The sequence below is a fragment of the Protopterus annectens genome, chromosome 12.part0 (genome assembly GCF_019279795.1).
Source record: "Protopterus annectens isolate FY-2018-M chromosome 12.part0, PAN1.0, whole genome shotgun sequence".
In the NCBI taxonomy this organism is placed as follows: Eukaryota; Metazoa; Chordata; order Ceratodontiformes; family Protopteridae; genus Protopterus; species Protopterus annectens.
Genome location: NC_056746.1, coordinates 1,303,779,088 through 1,303,801,168, shown reverse-complemented (window position 1 = coordinate 1,303,801,168; position 22,081 = coordinate 1,303,779,088). Strand labels below are relative to the sequence as shown.

Genomic DNA, 22,081 nt, shown 5'->3' with positions numbered 1-22,081 from the left:
AGATTCTTTCTCTGGCCAACCCTATCAGCGTTCCTGAAGCATTGCCCGACTGCTCACCTCTGGAAGCGGTCGGGGGTAATTTCTCCTTGTACCCCGCTGCCTGGCAAAAGATAACAACTGATTCTTGGGTACAACAAATTACATCCAGAGGCTATCACATCCCCTTCCATCTTTGCCCAGTCTCATCAAGAGTATTACCCAACATTCCACCCAGTCAGAGGGTAACACAGCACACGAAATCCAAAAGCTACTACATAAAAGGGTCATCCAGACGGTCCCCCCCAAACCAGATAGGATCCGGATTTTACTCAAGGTTCTTTTTAGTGCCAACAAAGACAGGGGAAAAGAGACCAATTCTGGATTTCAGTACACTAAACAAATTTGTAAAAACAGAGAAATTTCGGATGGTCACGGTTCAGTCTGGCCTTCTTCTTCTGGAAGAAGACGATTGAATGTGCTCTGTAGATCTTCAAGATGTTTATTACCACATAAAAACGGATGAATGCTCAAGAAGATGCCTCCGCTTCTGTATAAGAGCCAGTCACTACCAGTTTTGAGCCCTGCCCTTCGTCCTCTCTACAGCCCCCAGAGTGTTCACAAAATGCATGGCAGTGGTTATCGCTCACTTGCGACTTCAAGGATTCCAGGCATTTCCATATCTAGATGACTGGCTCCTTACCAGCCCCACCAACCATCTACTGGAGGAAGCCCTACAATATACTCTCTTAACAGCTCAAAGCCTGGGAATCACTATACTGGGAGAAATCCAACACAACCCCAACTCAGTCTTTGGAATTTATAGGGGTACTGTTGGACATGACAAACTGCACAGCATCCCTTCCAGAACACAGACTTCAGAGAATAAGACAACAAGTTCAATCGCTGCTCTGTCACCACAAATCCCCAGCTCGATCTGTACTTCAGCTATTGGGGTCAGTGGCAGCTTCAATTACCATTGTTCCTCTAGCCAGGTTCCACATGAGACTTCTTTAATGGCTACTTCTCACTCAGTGGTACCCTCTACAACATCCTTTGTCTTTTCAAATAAGTGTAACTCAGAGATGCAAGCAAGATTTACTCTGCTGGACATCTCAAAATCCCCAACAATGGTCTCTCCCTTTCAACCCCCATCAATCGATAGCCATGGTGACCACGGATGCCTCCCTGATGGGGTGGTGGGGGGCTATGTCAGGGAAACTCGGTCCAAGGCACCTAGTTGGAGACAGAGGCCCTTTTGCATATCAGTGTCCTGAAACTGAGGGCGGTGCTTCTAGCGTTGCAAGCATTTCACTCCATCCTTCCATCAGGGACTGTTGCGATCCAAGCAGACAACATGTCAGTAGTCTGGTACATCAACAAACAAGGAGGCACCAGATCTTACCCGTTTTGCCGAGAGGCCTTAAGAATATGGCAATGGGCGATGGCTCACAACCACTTTCTGATTGCGATGCACATTTCGGGAGCTCCAACGTGATAGCGGACAAATTGAGCAGGTGCATTCTACAGCCTCACGAGTGGTCCCTCAATCCTCTGATAGCGGCAAAAATCTTCAACCGCTGGGGCCAGCCTTGCTGCGCCCTATTTGCCTTCCCAACCAACTACAAGTGCAGCAACTACTTTGCCCTGATCCCCCCTCGGGGACAGTCACCAAGGGATGCTCTAGTCCATGCTTGGCCCTCGGGTCTTCTTTATGCCTATCCTCCTTTCCCCCTCATCTCCCAATTTCTAAAGAAAGCACGACAGTTGAAGAGCAAAGTGATCCTCATTGCTCCCTATTGGCCTCGAGAAGTCCGGTTTCCCTTCCTCTGGCCTCACCTGCTAGATCAACTGTGGATCCTCAATCCATCCCTAACATTGATCTCCCATCCGCAGGGTCTGATTCACCCCAATCTAACAACCCTGAAACTGACAGCTTGGTTTCTCCACTTCCTATGATTGCCAGGCATGAAAACCTTTCGTTCACTGTGCGCAATATTCTTATTGCATCTCATAAATCGTCTACCAGACTAATCTATCTTAACAAATGGAAGAGGTTCTCTCTATGGCCGGCAAATAAAGAAATAGACCCCTTGTCAGCCCCGGTCTCGGTGGTACTGGATTATTTATCACATTTTTTCCACTCTGGGATGTCTGCCTTTACTATCCGTGTACATTTAGCTGCTATCTCAAATTTTCATACTGATTTTCAAGATTCTTCACTTATGTCTCACAGACTCTGTAAGACTTTCTTGAAAGGGGTTATCCACCTAAAACCTCCCATTATAGAACCCATACAACCTTGGGATTTGGCTTTGGTTCTGCAAGCTCTAACAGCTCCACCCTTTGAACATGCATCTTCTTGTGATGTAAAATATCTCTCTTGGAAAACTTTGTTTCTGATTGCAATCACATCGGCCAGGCGATTGTCAGAACTTCAGGTCTTGTGCATCAAACCTCCCTATCTTATCTTCCATAAGGATAGGGTATCACTGAGAACCAGTTCTACCTTTTTACCAAAAGTGGTAACAGAGCAATCTATCAGCCAGTCTATTGACCTTCCAGTGTTCTTTCCTAATCATTCTAATAAGGGAGAGCATTGCCTACACTCCTTGGATGTTCATAGGCAAATACAATTTTATCTGGACAGAACAAAATCTACCCGTAAATCAGACCAACTGTTTCTGGCTTTTTCCTGGACCTAGACAAAAGTTACATTGGCTTCATGGTTGAGAAATTGTATCACCTTTATCTACAACAAAAGCAATCTCACCTTGCCTCATAGAGTCAAAGCACATTCTACAAGATCTATGGCAACTTCAGCAGCTTTCCTTGCTAAGGCTTCCCTCAATGATATTTGCTCAGCTGCAACTTGGGCCAAACCTCATACCTTTATTCTTCATTACAAATTGGACTTGGCCTCCAGAGGTAGAGCTTCCTTTGGCTCCATGGTGCTTAGGAATGGCCTTCCATAAGGGCCTCCCAGGAATACAGGTAGCTGGGGACTCTGTCCCATCAGTAAGGAATGAACGGAGATTAACAACATCAGATAAAGAAGTTATGTCTTACCATAATGTTCCATCTGTGTTGTTGATCTTCATTCATTCATTACTTCCCACCCTCTGTCCTCCTTCCAGAGGTTCTTGGTTGATCTCATATACTCCTTTCTTGTAGGTCTGTTATGACCAGAGGTAGCCTCTACTTTTATCTATCAACTTGCAAACTCGATCTTAGGTAACAGGGAGCAGAGCATTCTGGGTAGGACCTTGGCTCGAGAGTTTTTGGCTAATGCGAGCTTGATATTGGCCGTCTCGGTTCCGAGGATGGAACCAATAACCCATCAGTAATGAATGAACGAAGATCAACAACACAGAGGCAACGTTATGGCAAGACATAACTTCTTTTTATGCATTTTTTGGCATTTAGATGTTATGTGATCCTATCTCGCCTACATTCTGAATGATGGGTTCGGAGCCGATCCCTCGGCTCCGACTCGGCACGCTTATGCCAAAGAGCGAAGTCTCTTATTGGCTGAGCTTACTATATCCCAGGATGCACCACTACCAGTCCCCCAGATCTCGTTTGCCGCTTCCCTGCGAAGACGTGGTCTCGAGCTGGCTGGGCTGAGTAGCTTTTATTAACTACTTTTCTGTCAGTTTTTTGCTGTTTTTTGGTCACAAAAGCTGTTTTAACGGCTATCGCTTCTTTGTGTACGTTTGGATTGTGAAGATTGTTGTGTGTGATTGGGTTGAGTTTGTTTCGGCCCCCCTTACATCCAGGGCCTTCCCAGACGGTCAACCTTTGAAAACCTTTCAGGGTCTCTAGTCTACAGTAGTTGAGAGTTCCCTGTCATTTACAGCTAGTGTTTGTGTTAAACTTTAACTATAAGCTTAGATTTATCACAAGCAAATCTATAGTTGTTTGAATTCCTGTCAAAGAATTGTTTAACATCATGTCTCAAACCCCTAGGCCTTCGGGCTTTAAAAAATGTTCGAAATGTGGTTTTAAGATGTCTATTACTGACGATCATTTGCTCTGTGTATATTGTCTAGGGGCAAAGCACTTGCAGGAGTCATGCAGTGTATGTCACGCTTTTTCCTCAAGGGTCCTCCAGGAGAGGAAAAATAAATTGATTCTTAAGGGGTTAATTAAACCCTCTTTTGAAGAAGCCTTGGCATCCTCTCCGCTCCTGCCAAAAGAAAAGGGCTTCGGTTCCGACCAGTCCGTCGGATCCGACTGCCAAGAGACCTAGGCAGGCCTCTCCTTCGCTCCAAAGACTTCGAGCCGAGGTCGAACGGTCTGCCTCGATGCCACCAGTATCGACTCCTCTGGCTTCGAGCCGATGGCTGCGGCATCGAGGCGGGTCACCTTCGCCGGCTCCACTGCTCTCGGAGCCGACAAGGGTCGCCGCCAGACACTTCCTCCTCGGGCCGAAATCTACCTCGCACCGATGGAATCTGGTGTGAGTATTCCTCGGCGCCGATTCTCATCGAGTCGCCTCGGAGCCGGTCCCCTAGTCCCTTGGGGCCGATGGAGAGGCCTTCTCGAACCCGCTCTGTATCCTCTCGGTCTTCGAGGATGTCGCATTCTGATATAGACTGAGTGCTCCATAGACCGTTCGAGTCCCCAGACTTCCAAATATTTGTTTCGGTTGCGACCCAGTTGGCTTCGGAGCCGATGACCATGGCCCACCCCATTGCCATTCCTCCTCCGACTGCTTCGGCCCGCCGGAGCAGGTGCTGTTGGAGCCGGTGGAGATCTCGGGGTCGGCTCCTACCCTTACTCCAACCCGGGCCCTCGCGTCCGAGTTTGGTACGCTGGACTTCTTCAGCTGGACCCGAGGGTGATGTTTCGGGACCTATGCTTTCGGTTCCGAGCCTCCCTCTCGGTGCTTGACTGCGGGACTTCTGTCGACTATCATGGCTCGAGACCGGACACTCCCAGGATTCTGGGGTCCGGCTTTCAGGGCCATGAGGAGTGCCTTGGCCAAGTCCTCTTCGGCCATCTCTCCGGTTTTACCAGCACCTTCCTGGGCGTGGAGACTGGGTCTTTGGCAGTTCCCTGTCCGTAACCAGCGGAGCCCCGAGGCCTGAGGTTACCCCAGTGGGGGTTCCTCCTCCTGAGGGTTCTTCGGAGTTGTCTTCAGAGGAACCCCCAAGGAAGAGATCGTGCAAGAGGAAGCACGTGGACTCCCCGAGTCTATTACATCGACACTGATATGGATGATGCGGAGGGGTCCCGAAGTCGCCCTCGGATGATGTCTCATTTGCAGACATCTTAGAGATCCTCAAACAACGAGGCGGCTGGATATCCAAACCCCCTCTGCTGACGAATCAGTGCTCCTCAAGGCCTTTGGGGCTCAGCCCTCCGCCTCCTGGGTGTCTCCGCCTTTGACGAGCTTCTGGATTTAGTTTGTCAAGGGCGTGGGAACATCCAGATACCGTGGAACCAGTCCCTTCTCGTCCAAATAAATTTTATCTGCTCCCCGAGAAGGAGTTCCTTACTAAAGGCGTGGCTGTAGATGCCATGGTGGTGGCATCTGCTACACAACAGGACGTGGCAGAGGCTTCAACGCTATCCATCCTCCTAATAAGGAGTCTAGGAGTATGGATAGGCACGGAAGCGCACCCTGACTTCAGCGGCCTTTACCTTAAGGTCTCTGAATTACTTGGCACATTTTACCAGGCTTCAGAGGGATCTGGTCAAGGAGTTGTCAGATTCCTCTCGGTAACCTACCTGAGCAGCTAGCCCAGTCGGTTAGCTCTCAGTTGGCTATCCTTACGCCAATTTCTAACTCGTCCATGAGGCTCATTTCCTATGCGGCCGAAGGGGCGGGTAGAGCGCAGGCACAGGCGTGGCTCTACGAGACAAGCCTGGCTCCGCTTGTGTCAGTTATGGAGGCCTTCAAGTCTTCCTTCACGACGCTCCCTTTGATGGGTCCTCATTGTTTGGACCCAAGGTGAAAGACACCCTTACCCGCTGTGAGCAAGAGGGAAAACGTTATCTGCCGAGGGGCCGTTATTCCACTCCCTTCGGCCTTACCCCAAGGCCAAAGGAGGGGGAAAATGTGGTTCAAAATCTCGCAAGTTTTTCTCCCAACAGCAGGAAGATTCCCCTCCAGAGGCAGAGGGCGGGAAATTTTTCAGGGAGACGCCGTCCCAGAGGCGGCAGAGGGCCCCCGCAATTCTGGAGACCGCGAGTCCTTTCGTGGCTCTTCAGCCTCCCACACGACATGAGGGATTGCCCGGCTGTGCTGCTCGAGCCAGTCGGGTGTCGTTGCCAAGCACCTAAAAGCCTGGGAGTCAATCACTCAGGACAGATGGGTGCTTCGGATCATTGCCGGAGGTTACACCATCCCATTCAAAGACTCACCCCTCCGTCCAAGAGAATCCCAGACCCACCACCCAGTCAAAGGGAAATAGCAGCCGCAGAAGCTTTAAAGCTGCTAGAAAGGAGTCATCCAACCGTCCCCACAGACCAGATCGGATCAGGAAATTACTCCAGGTTCTTTTAGTGCCAAAAGACAGGGGACCTGAGACCAATATTGGATCTCAGCAGACTGAACTAATCCACTTAAATCCAGATTCGAATGGTCACGTTACAATCCATTCTCCCGTTGTTGGAGAAGGATGTTTGGATGTGCTCCATAGACCTCAAGGACGCCTATTATCACATTCCGATACATCAGGCGTCCAGAAGGTATCTGCGCTTCAGCCTGGGAGTCAGTCATTACCAATTTTGTGCTCTGCCCTTTGGTCTCACCACAGCCCCCAGGGTGTTCACCAAGTGTTTGGCAGTAGTGACGGCTCACCTGAGAAGTCTTGGATTCCAAGTGTTTCCCTATCTCGACGACTGGCTCCTGACTGCCACCACCAGGCATCTACTAATGGACAACCTCAAAGCCACCATCTCCCTGGGTGTTTTCCTAGGGATTACATTCAATTGGTCAAAGTCTGTCTTGCTGCCCTCTCAACGCATAAAGTTTATAGGAGCAGAGATAGACTCAAGATTGATGCGCGTCTTTCTTCCTGCCGAAAGGATCCGAACTTTACAGGGCCAAGTTCAAGCTCTGATCTCGAGATCCAAAGCCCCAGCCAGGATGGTCCTACAGGTCTTAGGCTCAATGTCTGCCACGGTTCTTTTAGTTCCTCTAGCAAGATTACACATGAGGATTCTTCAGTGGCTCTTGTCAACTCAATGGTCCTTTCAGGATCTTCCCTCAATCATCACATCATGATTACGGACATATGCAAAGGGACCTTCGCTGGTGGCTTCAGACATCCAACTTGGATCAGGAAAACCCTTTGTTCTCCCTCCGTGGTTACCCTGACGACAGATGCCTCCCAGATAGGGTGGGGGGCATTGTCTGGGCAGGCTAGTTCAGGGCTCTTGGCTTCCGAAGAAGCTCCTCTCCACATCAACGTGTTGGAGATGAGGGCTGTACTTCTATCCCTACAGGCCTTACACAAGTTTCTTCCTCAGGGCATCATCGCCATCCACACAGACAACATGTCGGTGGTTTGGTATCTGAACAAACAAGGAGGGACCAGATCGTATCCCCTTTGCAGAGAGGCCATGAGAGTGTGGGAATGGGCTGTAGCTACCAACTGCTTCTTGGTAGCGACCCACATCCCGGAAAGTCAAATGTATTGGCGGACAAATTAAGCAGGACAATTCTCTCTCCTCACGAATGGTCTCTAAACCGCACAGTAGCAGCCCAGGTTTTCAAGAGATCGGGGACGCCGTGCTGCGACCTATTTGCAACTCCACAAAACACCAAGTGCCGAAGGTTCTTCTCCTTGATTCCACATCAGGAAGTACCAGCCATGGATGCTCTAGCACAACCTTGGCCAACAGGGCTACTTTATGCCTTTCCTCCAATTCCACTCCTTCCCAAAGTTATTCAAAAGCTTCTCAACTAGGGTCTTCAATGATTCTGATTGCCCCATACTGGCCTCGTCAGATATGGTTTCCTTACCTGAAAAAGCATGCAGTGGACGATCCGTGGACCTTAGACCTGATCCCGGATTTGCTAATCCATCAGTCGGGACATTGGCATCAGTCCCTTCAATCTCTGAAATTGACAGCTTGGCTCCTCCACTTCCAACCTTAGTTAGAAGTCACACGCTAGACCCGGAAGTAGTTTACATTTTATCTTCGGCCCACAAACCCACCACTAACAAATTGTACCTCAGTAAGTGGAAGAGGTTTGCTATCTGGGCTCAACTCAAGGGCTTAGACCCTATCACTGCTCCTGTCCCAGAGGTTTTGAAATTCTTAACATCCCTGTTTAATCAGGGATCTTCTGTCTCAACTATTAAAGTTCAACTAGCTGCTATCTCTAAATTCCATGAATCCACGGATCCTCCTTTGATGAGCAACAGACTATGCAAAACGTTCATTAAAGGTGCGAGTCTGTTAAGACCACCAGTTTTTCATCCTGCACCTCCGTGGGATCTTGATTTGGTACTTGGCGCATTAACATCTCCCCTTTTGAACCGGCTGCTACATGCTAATTAAAATATCTGTCTTGGAAAACGGCATTCTTAGTGGCTATTACTTCTGCAAGAAGAGTCTCAGAGCTTCAAGCCCTGTCTATTAAACCACCGTACTTGATTTTCCACAAGGATAGAGTATCACTTAGGCCTAATCCATCCTTTGTCCCAAAGGTCTGCTCTAGTTTCTGTCTTCAACAATCTCTAGAACTACCAGTTTTCTTTCCAAAATTCTCTAATGAAGCAGAATACACTCTCCATAAATTGGATGTTCACAGGCAATTACGCTTCTATTTAGACAGGACTCAGCAACTTCGTAAGTCAGACCAGTTGTTTGTGTCCTTCTCAGATAATAAATTGGGCCAAACCATCACAAAAGCTACAATCTCAAAATGGATCAGAGATTGCATAACTCAGGCCTATTCTTCTTGAATAAACATCTTACATCATCTATCAAAGCTCATTCTACCAGAGCTATGGCTACTTCTATAGCCTTTCATTCCAAGCTCGCTATTTCGAAATTTGTGCTGCGGCTACTTGGTCCAACCCGCACACTTTCATTTCCCACTACAAATTGGATGTGGCATCTAAAGGACGAGCATCATTTGGTTCCACGGTACTCAGGAGTGTTTTCCAGTGAGCCACCCAGGATTCAGCTGCTAGGACGCTGTCCCATCATTCAGAATGTAGGCTAGATAGGATCACATAACATCTTTTAGTTATGTACTCACCATAACTTCAGATGTTTGGGATCCATCTCGCCACATTCCTGATACCCACCCTCCTTCCCCTGCCTTGCAGATCAGAAGAGATTGAACGGTTTTGAGTTCAACTGTTTTTATCTTGTTTCATCTGACGATGTTATATAAGCAGGGTATGCGTGTGTGCATGTATGCGGACAAACTAGATCTGGGGGACTGGTAGTGGTGCATCCTGGGATATAGTAAGCTCAGCCAATAAGAGACTTCGCTCTTTGGCATAAGCGTGCCGAGTCGGAGCCGAGGGATCGGCTCCGAACCCATCATTCAGAATGTAGGCGAGATGGATCCCAAACATCTGAAGTTATGGTGAGTACATAACTAAAAGTTTTACTCCATGGCTCTGACACCAGTTGTTCGTCTGTGTCAGCCCTTCCTGGAGAACATTTATGTTAGTTTGGAATTCATTAAAGGAACACCAAATATATACTGCTGCAGAATCAAAGGTACAAAGCACAACGAGAAAGTTGAGGTAAAAAACACACCTTTATCAAACACAAAGCTTTCAGGTACAAGACCCTTTCTCAATGATAGACTCCCTTTCTAGCTATTCTCTTGTCAGCCCTTTTGGTGCCATTTTACTCTGCTTGAAAAATCTCTGTTAAAATTTAGGCTTAGACTCATTCCTCGTTCCTACTTTTTTATTGTTCATGTCTTCTTGCTGGTTTTTGATTGTGGTTTGGCCCCTGGTTAACGGTTCCAGTTTGTGTTTTGGCTTTGGCTCTTGGTCTGCTGTTCAGCCCCTCATGTCTAACAAGCCATCAAGACTTAAGAGGTGTTCCTCATGTGGTCAGAATATGCCCATTTCTGATTTGCATGAGGAGTGCCTTTATTGTTTGGGCGCCGACCACCTGGAGGTTGAATGCGGCATTTGTGCCTCATTCATCCCCAGGGCTTTGGTTGAGTGCCTCAATAAGTTACTATTGAAAGGCATGGCTCAGGGGGGTCTGTTGGTCCACCAATCCCCAACCAAGCTGGGTACCTCTGACCACAAAAGAAAGACACCCTCTATCTTGGGGTCCCCTTCCTCCTAGGCTGTCGGATCCTAGCTCCTTGGATCCGACTCCAGCCTCTGCACTGTCAGATCCGAGGACCTTGGATCCAAGATTCCATGAGTCAACTCATGGATCCAAGGTCTCCGGTTCGAGGCCTTTGGATCTGAGGCCCTGGGAGTCTACTCTCAGATCTAAGGCCTCTGGATCGAGGCCTTTGGATCCGGCCAAGACTAGACCTGCTATGGAGCCCACCTCCTCGGTCCAAGGCATTCAACTTCTAAATACTTAGATCCTCAGTTTCCCTCAGCTCCGAAATGGATGGCACTGGGACCCATGTCGGATCCCACCATCTTGATTGGAGACTCTCCATCAGGTGCAGGCCTGGAGCAGTGTTTTACAGCTCCGAGGCAGAGAAGCCATTCTTCTGAGAGGTATAGGAGGTAATCGGGGTCTAGACACACGTTCCCAGCTAGGTCATCAGCCTCTTCTAGATCATCCAGGAGCTTGATCCTATCTGACTTGGACAGGATGGTCTTTCCTCAAGGCTCAAATTGAGTTGGAGCTTCTTGCGTGCCCTGCACATCTGGCCAGGGGTCCTTCCCCTGGCCCTACACTTCATTCTCCTCATCCGAACCAGGTGGTGTTGGACTTCCTGGACCTGCGGCACAGTGAGGAGTTGACGGGGACTCCTAGAGCCCACTTTGTCTCTACCCCATCGGAGTCCCTGACCAGCTCTGCTCTTCCTCCCTCAGAGCAGACTGGGACCCAGACCCGAGCAGCCACTCTAGTGTCCTTAGGAGAGGGTTCTGATCCAGTTTTTTCAGACCAGTCTCTGCCCCTCAGTGCTTCAGCTCTCGACAGTTTGTTGCCGGTATTATCTGGGGGTCTTGAGGTGGTGGCATGTTCTGCTCCCTCTTCTCAGGTGGTCTTGCCTGCCGGGAAAGGGGAGCGGGTATCATCCAGTCCTTCGGCCTTCTGGGTAGTAGAGAGGACCTTCTTCACTGCTAGAACTGCGTCTCCTGTTCTCCAGGGCCCTTTCCAGCCCCCCTCATCTCTGAGAGCTGAGCCTTCTCATCCTGCTCCCAGTCAGCCCTCCCGAACCAGCCTTCAAGGGGAAGTTACTCCACTTGGGGTTCCCCAGTCTTCAGAGTCCTCCCCTGAGCCCCTCTCAGAGGATATGCCCCAGAAGAGAATGTGTAAGAGGAGATATCTAGACTCTCCGATGGAGTCTCTCACCTAAGATATGGACCTCAATAAAGGGGACAGGTCTGGGTTCCTCCAGATCTCCACCCAAAGATGTCTCCTTTGGAGACATCCTAGAGATCCTCAAATTGAAGGGCGGATGGTCCTCCCAACCCCCATCCTCTGAAGAGTCCATGTTCCTAAAGACGTTCGGGACGGGACCATCTACCACCCGGGTTCCCCCATGCTGATGAACTGATAGACCATATCACCGGCAGGGCATGGAAGGAGGTCAATACTGTGGAGCCAGTGCCCAAACAAGTGGACAAATTCTTAAGTCCACCCATGGATAGACAACTTTGGGCAAAGGAGGTAATCGTCATGCTATCATGGTAGCTGCTACCACTAAAAAAGAGTTGGAGCAGAGTATATCTGCTCATCCCCCCAAATCATGAATCCTGGGCCAGCAACAGACATGGAAAGTGGGTTTTCACCTCAACTACATTTGGTCTGCAGGTGCTTAATTACTTGGCACACTTCATCTCTCTTCAAAGGGATTTCGTTAAGGAACTTACCACTTCCCTTTGTGAGTTGATGCCTGCCGAGGACTTGAACAAATTGTATACTAAGCTATCTACTCTTGCATCCCATGGTAATTCCTCGATTAGGGTGATTTCCAGTGCTGCTGAAGGCACCTCTCGAGTGGCCAGCACAGGCATCGCTATTTCGCATTTTGCTTGGCTGCACCTATGTGGGTTTGTGGAGTCTTTTAAAGCATCCTTCACCAATGCTGCCTTTGATGGATCCACTCTCTTTGGTCCATCAGCCAAAGACACACTGACCCACAGTTAGCAAGAAGCGAAGACCTTGTCACCTGTGGGAATCAAATTTTCTACCCATCAGTGGTCCTTTCCTAAGACACAAGAAGGGAGTAAGGAATTGTGGTTCCGAAAGTCACAGTCTTCTTTTCAAGATGCTCTAGATGAACTATCTTCTAAAGGTTGGGGGAGAGAGTTCAATGGTAGATACCACCCTAGAGGCAGAGGGGGTCCGCAAAATCAGGGCTCCAAGAATCCCTTCTCTGAGAAGCCCTTCCAGTGCTCTTGATGCATTGCTCAACTGTCCAGCCCTGGAGTCAGTCAGGCATCATTTGTCTCTGCACCCTTTGGCCTAGGCAAACATCACAAGAGGTCAGTGGGTGCTAAGCATTATTTCCAGGGGCTATTCTATTTCCTTTTCCCACTCCCCCCAACAGTCAGGAAACTTCTCCCTGATGCGCCACCCAATCAGAGGTAGTTAGCTCAGCAAGAAGTGCTGAAGTTTCTTCAGAAGAGAGCCATCCAAGAGGTCCTGCCAGGACAATGAGGATCCGGAACTTACTCTCACTTATTTTTGGTGCCAAAGAAAATGGGGGAGCATATGTCCAGTCCTGAACTTCATTGAGTTAAACCTCTCTGTCAAGAAGTTGAAGTTCTGGATGGTTACTGTCCAGTCCATCATGCCCCTTTGCACAAGGACGAGTGGATGTGCTCTGTGGATCTCCAGATGTGTACTATCATATAAAAATAGGCGCTCTAGGAGATATCTCCACTTTTCCATTGGGGCCAATCATTACCAGTTCAGGACCCTGCCCTTTGGTCTCACCACAGCCCCCCAGGTGTTCACCAAGTGCATGGCAGTGGTGGCAGCTCACCTGACGACTGGCTCCTCACAGCTCCCACGAAGCATCGACTGGTCACAGCCACTCAGTACCTTCTTTGCCTGTTTGACCAGCTAGGAATTACTGTGAATATAGCCAAGTCGAATCTGATTCTGACCCAAAACTTGGAGTCTATTGACATCCAGCTAAATACTGTGTCAGAGATTGCAGTGTTACCTCCCATGCATGTACAGCTAATCAGATCCCAAGTTCAGTGCCTCCTAGATCTGTCTTGTCTTTAAGTCCACTTTATTCTCAGGGCCTTGGGATCCATGGCAGCTACAATCTATCTGGTGCCATTAGCCAGGGTTTACATTAGGATTGTACAGTGGACTGTAGCAGTCCAATGGGCTTCTCTGTCTCATCCAATGACAGCTTCCATGCACCTCACTCCGGTGTGCAGGCGTCATCTTCTTTGTTAGATTCAGTCTCCCGATCTCCTCGTGGGCACACCCTTTTTCCCCTTCTCTTCCTGTGCCACGGTGTCCACGGATGTTTTCCTGCTGGGGTGGGGGGGCATTGCCAGGGAAAGATGGTCCAAGGTACATGGTCCCCTGCAGAGACCAAAATGCACATAAACGTACTGGAGATAAGAGCAGTTCTTCTCACTTTGCAAGCCCTTCAGGACTGCCTTCCTTTGAGTACCACTGCACTGCACAAGGACAACATGGTGGTTGTGTGGTACCTCAACAAACAAGGGGACGCACATTCTTATCTGCTTTGTTGCAAGGCTGTGAGAGTGTCGGAATGAGCAATGTCCTCGGGGCACTTTCTCCTTGTAATGCACATTCCCGGCGAGACCAGCGTGCTAGCAGACAAGCTCAGCAGAGCTATCTTGAGTCCTCATGTGTGGCCCCTGAATCCCTCAGTGGTGAGAGAGATCTTCCTTCAGTGGGGTCAACCAAGATGCGATCTGTTTGCTTCCCCTCTCAATCACAAATGCAGCAAGTACTTCGCCCTTATCCACCCAGTCAGGGAGTCCCCAAGGGATACTATTGTTCACGATTAGCCTCTGGGTCTCCTTTATGCTTACCCTCCTATACCTCTCATTTCCAGAGTTTTTCAGAAAGCTTGATACCTCAAGGCTCCCTTGATCCTCATTTCCCCCTTCTGGCCATGGAAGGTGTGGTTCCCCCTTCTCAGGTCTCATCTGAAGTACCCCCCTTGGGTACTAGATCCCCTTATGGATCTGATATCTCACCCTTCTCATCTTCTGATCCCAAACCTTTAGACTCTTCACCTGACTGCGTGGTTTGTCCACTTCCCGTAATTCTAAACCAGTCCAGGCTTCTCTCTTCCATTAGAGACATCATTCTGGCCTGCCAGAAGGCTTCCACCAGAAAAGTGTATGGTAGTAAATGGAAAAGATTTTGGTACATATGTATTATCACAACCAGATTTTAGCGATAATACCACTTGCTTCCCGATATTGAAATCTGACTGTTAATGGTTTATAACTGTTATATAGTGTGTTTCCTTTAACAATACAGTTTTTTTCCTGGAGTGTTTTCAAGAAAATCTAAAAAAATCATGCTGTTGTTTCTTTATGCTCTTTCCTGCCAGCATGTTGCTTATTGAAAGTCTGGCCGCTGAATGTTCCTTTTTTACATGGCAGCAAATGCTGACAAATAACGGTTATAATTGTATTTGGGTTTCAGGTATCATAGCTGTGTCATTGGTTTCCTGAGACTCGTACAACACAGTATTTTGCTCACTTTAAGATGTGTTTCTGGGATTAAAACACACATAGGGACGCCTCCTCACCATCTGGAGTCATATTGAATGGAAACCATGTAGCGTGACACGCATTTTGATAAGGAGGAAAAAAAGGAGTGTTTTGAGTGAAGGTGGTTTTAAGAAGAGCTATCAAAAACACCGGGAAAAGTTACTATCGCTGTGGCTGGAAGCACCGTTAATACACAAATGAGATAGTGCCACACATGCTGGCAGTAAAGTGTACACAGCCACAGTGACACACTAACTTTCTCCATTGTTCTTGACAACCCTTCTTAAAACAACCTTCACTGTGAAAGAAAAAAGATTTCCTGACATTTGCACAACACTAACAGTCAGATTTCTATATCGGGAAGCAAGTGGTATTATCGCTAAAATCTGGTTGTGATAATACATAAGTACCAAGATTTTCTATCTGGGCCAATCAGTGGAATCTGGATCCCTTTTCAGCTCCCATTCCAGGCATTTTATTATTCTTGTCTTCTCTTTTTCAGGATGGAGCCAATTTTTCCACTATTAAGCTGCAGCTGATGGCCATCTCTAATTTTATTGTTGGTGAGGAATCTACTTTTTCTTCTCACCTTTGTAAGGCTTTTTTGAAAGGTGTCTTCCTGCTATGGCCTCCTATCAAACATCCCTCTCCTCCTTGGGACCTTTCCTTTGTGTTGCAAACTCTTACACAGAGTCCTTTTGAGCCTGCTGCAACTTGCAACATTAAGTTTTTGTATTGGAAGATTGCTTTTTTGGTGGCTATAACATCAGCAAGACAAGTTTTTGAATTGCAGGCTCTCTACATCAAGCCTCCATACATGATTTTTTATAAAGACAGAGTGGCTGTCAGGACTAATCCCTCTTTCATGTCCAAGGTAGCCACGGAAGCAAATTTGAATCAAATTTGCCAGTTTTCTTTCCCAACCATTCCAATAAAGGAGAGTATATGCTGCAACCACTTGATGTAAATAGACAATTATGGTTCTATTTAGACAGGACAAAGAGCTTTTGCAAATCTGACCAACTGTTTGTGGCCTTCTCTGTTAACAGACTGGGTCGGGTGGTGTCCAAGATTACAGTATCTCATTGGATATCCCAGTGTATTACTATGGTTTATACTTCTAAGGGATTGCCTTTACCAGGACCTGTCAGAGCTCATTCCACTAGATCTGTGGCTACGTCAGCTGCCTATTTACCCCAACATTCCTTAGATGCTATTTGTGCTGCCGCCACCTGGTCTACTCCTCATACCTTCATTACTCATTACAAACTCAACCTAGTTTACAGGTACAGGGCTTCCTTTGGCTCCACAGTTCTTCGGCATGTACTTCCATGGGGCCACCCAGGATCATATGGTAGCTGGGAACTCTGACCCAGAAGTGAGGAATAGTGACATAAATAACATCAGATAAAGAGTTATGCATGTACTTACCATAACTTAGCATCTGTGTTATCCTATGTCACTATTCATCACGATCCCTCGCTACTTCACCCATCGTGTTGCATCTAAAGGAAGTGGAGATGTACTCTTTGGTGGTTTAGGTCTACTCTGGCTGTCTTCTAGCTCTGGGGTAAATTCATTGTAATTATTGTAAAGGGAAAATGTTCAGGATGAAACCACTCTGGTGACAAATACATTTACACAAATTAAATGACCTATCAGATTGTGCGTACAGTAGCTAGTCAGAGACAGCTTCCCCTGTTGGCATTCCCCTACCCTCAGCTGTAAGAATCATTTAAATTCTGTAATCTCAGAAGGGAATTCCACACAGAAGAGCTCATTCACCTTGAAATAAAAGTCTGTAAAACCTAATCTAAGACTCTGGTGCATTATTTGTAGAGTATAACTGGCTTTTGATATCCGTGCAGTATAATTCCTAGGAATGTTCTTTGAGATTACTTTACTCACTTTGATTGCTTGTGTTTTCCTTTCACCCAGCCCATTGGGATAAAGAGTGGATAAACAGAACCCTTCATACCTAGAAAGAGGCTTTGTGCTTCAGTTGCACAACTTTACAGTTGTAAAAGAAGCACTCGGTCTCTTCATAGAAAAGCTAACCTCTGTTCAAGATTCAGTCTACCCTTTAGTCACAAGGCAAAAAAGAGGACATACTTGCCCATGGCTTTTCACTGATCTAAAAAAATGCCAACCTGAACAGACAAGGCATGGAAAGTCTGGGAGCAAAATCCTTCAAATAATCATCTTCATAAAGCATACCTTGACCTTGGGGAAGAAAGAATTTGTACTAATTGTAGAAAGGCCGCCTTTCTGAGGAAAAAGGTGGATGACCTTGCATCATACGTAGGCAGTATTGGAGCCATTACAGATTCAGCTTAATTATCAAATAATATATATTTTGCTAGTATCTTTAGAAAATTCCACCTCACAACAATCCAAGAAATAACCATTAAATTGCCATCCTAGTCAGATTCTGCACCTGTTAACAGTACATCTGATGACAAGCAACTGCATACTCTTGCTGTATATAGTGCAACCTTCCACTTTAGGCAACTGACACCTACAGAAGTGCTTTAGGCTCTGAATGACTTAAATACGATATCTGGGTGACTTTTTCAAAACTACAGTCATTCCTCCTTAGAAAGGCATCAATCGTTAGTGCCAAGCCCCCACCTGTATTTACAACTTCTCTCTCATGTCAGACTCATTCAAGCATGCTGTTATAACCCTGTTCCTAAAAATCGTACTTTGTGATGAATAGCATGTGTTCCACAATGCATTCAGTACCATCACTGCATTATACGTAGCTACAGACACTATATTCAATAATGTGAAAAGCTCAAGACATTGCGAGAGCCTTTGAAACTATCATCCACACTGCTTCTCTTAGTAAAATTAAGTTTAGAGCTTGTGTACTACTTTGGTTCCAAAGTTACCTGAAAAACTGAACATTTTGAGTAATACTTTCTCAGGAACAGGCATTCTTATTGCAGACTTTCCACAAGGCTCACTCCTTGGCCCCCTATTATTCTGACTCTTTATAAATTATTTTGCCTTATTTGAAACTTGTTTGGTAGGTATACGAGATTAACTTTGCATTTAAAAGGCATTGTGGGGGTAGAAATAATATTCTGTACCATAGAGAAGCTTTGGGGAGAAAACTGCATGCTATCCCTAGTGTAGCAGGTAGAAAGGCTATTAATCAGCTCACTTCAAGCTAGCAGACATTAGACTTCCCATGGCAAGATATCAATTACTAAGCCAATTGATAAGGCCTGTTACTTTTTATTTTTATTGTAGCATCATTCACAGTGATGACAGAGTACTGCTCAAGACTAGTTAGTTACCAGCCTCAATAAAATACTTGGAGAGCTCAACCATATCTCTGTTTATATTATTCAAACTACAGAACCTAAAGTTCATTCACATAAAAAAGTAAAAAGGTCAATCACTCCCACTTGAGCAACAAGAAAAATGTATGTATATTTGATGTGATGGTATGTAAGACCCATGGTGACGTCACAAATTCTGGCACCCAAGAGACAGCTGACTCTCGCTCTGTCTTTGCTTATCTGGGTGAATGGTGTGTCAGTATGCTTGCAACAAAGCTATTTTCATGTGTGACAGTATGCTGTGTCTGCTTTAGAGGTTTATGCATACTGATTTGATGACTCTTGCTTGTTGTGGTGGAGAAGTAGTTTGTTTGGTGGATAAGGTGTGATTGTGGTGCTGAAATTTACGCACATCAATACATTACCTAGGAAGCTTTGGGAAAAACTTATTTGTACCTCAGAATATGTAGATTTGGTGTAGGTGTGCAGTCAGCATTGACAAATTGGAGACATGAGGGATGTTAGAGGTTTACCTCCAATTCAAATATGCATCTGCACCTCTCACAAATGGATTCTATGTCAGGATAAAATATGCTGTTGTCTGTGAGCATGAAGCATTCTTACACTCCTTTAAATGTGACTGTATAGCTTCTGCACACACTGACAGAATGTAGCCTAAAATCCAGAATTGTCATATCAGAAGTAAAAAAAAAAAAGTTAGTTTTATTTAACCAGCCAAGGCAATATTTATATTACTGTATATACTGTGAGGTCTACACTCTTTATATTGACAAAGCATATAAATCAGAACTGAGATGCAGTGAAATCCTCAGGGATAGAATGGCATTCTTGAGTGCCTTTTGTATTCAAGTGTGTTTTTTTTTTTTATTGTGGACTGCCGTAATGGAAATGGCATATGACATGTGGCATATATCCTGGACATGCATCTATGAAATTAGGTGTTTTGGGTGGCGTTTGTTGTCCACATCTGGCACCACACTCATTTTCCACCTGGGGGCTATTTGACTTCTGCTCACAGTACTGCGCAAAACGAATGTACAGAGTATATGAACAATAAGTCCTCATTAGACAAAGAGATAAAAGTCTATATATATGTGTATATATATATATATATATATATATATATATATATGTGTGTGTGTGTGTGTGTGTGTGTGTGTATATATATATATTTATTTCACCAGAATTGTTTTCATTGCTTTCATGCAACTAAATTGGTGGAGTCAAATTCACTGGTCAACTACACTGAAATTCCTCAGGTCAGAATGTCAACTTTTAGGTGCATTATATAGCTGACTACATTGACTGAGATATAGTCTTTAATACATAATAACCAGATGATTTGTCTTTGCTTTATTTAGTATTTGATTATAAGATCTTTGCCAGTTTGTTTTAATTTACTTCAAGAAACCATGCAGCAGCATCAAGAAATCATTTGGTAAAATCTATAGCCTGATATTTATCTTTAATGGAGAGATGTAGACCCTCTATACACTGATAAAGGTCCCTGAAGCTGTGAAGAAGATACAGCTCTTCTAATAATGAAGAGTATGCTTTATGATGCTTTGGGTGCCCTCCTAGACTCTGGAGTACAGTAACTCCCAGTCCTTGGATTCTCCTCCAGATAATATCGCCTTTGCTGGCATAGTAAACATTACTGGAGAATTTTTTAATTGTCATGGTGATCTTCATCTCTAACTAAAAGAGACAGAAAATTGAAAGGGTTTCAGATTCAGAATTGTTGCACCTTCAAGGATGTCTTGAGAACAGTTTCTCCCAATCCAAATGCATGACTAGCAGCACCAAAAAGGTTTGCTAAGACTTTAAAGTACTGATGGAGTCACAGGTGGCAACCTCATTCTTTCATATGTAGGCAAAGCTCTTAGAAATGAGTTGGATTTCAGTGTTTTAAATGACTTGGCCCTTAAATACAGTATTGTACCTAGTTGAAGATACATTAAAGAATCTATCAGGCATTAATTCATTAAACAGATTAGAAAAAAACTAGCAATAATCTCAAGTGTTTTCACCAATGTGGCTTATGATGTTGCAGATGCATTCTCAGGATTAGCTATATTGGTAGCTGTCATGAGAAGGCTTGTATGGCACAGAAATAACTGATCTTCTGAAGATGTTAACCAAAAATTTGTTATATGGCTATCCAGATAATGACAGACTTTGATAGAGTGAGTGCTACCAATAGCAGCTTGGGAGAACCATGACCACATTCCTCTAGTAATATGCACTTGGCAATGGGAGCAATAGGCAAGTATATCCCCCAGTCCTAGAGCACTTGGCAATGGGAGAAATTGGCCAGTTGCAACCAACATCTCCCTCTTCCAAAGATTGGTGAACTGCTGTAAGCTGCTCACTTCTTCTCTCTCCTGCCCAGCTCTTTTAGTGCCACAACAATTAACTGATCTCTGATAATCTAGTTAGTGTCAGAGCTTTATCCTTCTGTTCCTCAAAACTGAAAGGTACTTCTTTGTCTGGACCTTTAACTAGCCACCTTTTCAATTAGCAAGGAGGCTAGGAACCTCTCACAGAATCATAATCAGAGGTCTAGACCTGTTCAAACCTCATCATCCTCGGACCTGCCACCACTGAGGTCTGTTAAGAAACATGTGCAATAGGAATCATGTAAACTCTGCTCCAGAGGCCACACCCCAAATAATGAGGTGGAAGAGGGCATAGATTTCCCCATTCCCTCCTACACAAACCCCACATTTGGGGAGGAACTTGAGATGATAATACAGAGAAGGGGGTGGCCCACAAACTCCCAAAACCTCTCTGCAAAAAGTATCTGTGAGAGGATTTCCAGACCCATAGCTGCCTGTTGTGTGGTTCTTCCTAAAGAAAAAACTCTTTTAAATCTGTATGGGAGAAGCCTGCTGTTCTGGCACTTGTCCCAAGGAAACCAGACAAGATCCTCCAGCCTCCCAAATGATGGACCTTCTGGACTGAGACTCCCAAGTCTGATTACATTGTTGCTGCAGCTGTCTTTAAAATGCATTAACACTGCAGTGTTGCTGTCTATCCCCTGGATAAGTAATCAAGGGCCATTAATAGATTGGGGAATCATGTTTACATGTTCCTGATGTTTTCCCTGGTCTTGCTAACAAAATGTGCCAATCATTAGAAGAGTTGCCATCACAGATGTCTGTTGTGTCATAAGACTTGCATACAGTTCAGATAATGATATGGCTCAGACATGCTTGGCTGCCCTGATTGATTTTATCGACAGCAACAAGGCAGACTTTATCACTGCCCAATGAGGTCACCAAGGCAACCTTTATCAGTGTCCCTGGAGGACATGGAAAAGGAAAACAGAATTCTTTCTGTTAAGTTCCAGATTCCACAGTGCACCTTCTCTACAATGTTGGAACCCGTGTCAGCTCTGATTTAGGCATGGCTACAGACTACTACATAGTACATCTCTCTGGTTTGGGCATGGCAACAGACTTCACAGTGCACATTCTCTAGAATACAATGGATCCAATTTCAGCTCAGGTTTGGGGATAGCCACCTGTAACAAAACAGAGATCTGGAAGGAACCAGACTAGCTACATTAACTTTTGGAATGTTCACCAACCCAGAGGCTGGAAGAGTTGGTGGCAGCTAGAGGTACTGAAGTTCTCCTTTAGGTGAATACCTCTCTGGACAGCTTTATAATCCCTGGGATACTAGACACAGTCAGGCTGTCTATCCTTCCACTTGCAGGCATGGCTAGCCATCATGCAAGCCAAGTGAATAAAGGCAGTAATATCAAGAGGCTATATGATTCCCTTCCATATCATTCCCTATTCTCACACGTTCCCCTTGCCACATACTCCAACCTGTCAAAAAAAGTGCAACTAGAAGAGACATTTATATTCAGGGAGACATCCATGATGTTCCACCAAGCAAGAAGTGTTTACCACTTCAGGTTCTTTTTTGGTA

At 45.8% G+C, this 22,081-nt stretch overlaps 1 protein-coding gene across 1 annotated transcript in view; it reads left to right on the top strand.

The window, feature by feature from the left end:
* EFCAB8 (EF-hand calcium binding domain 8) overlaps positions 1 to 22,081 on the top strand; it is a 3,728,836-nt gene that overhangs the window by 3,656,487 nt on the left and 50,268 nt on the right. The gene's annotated exons all lie outside the window — the stretch shown is intronic.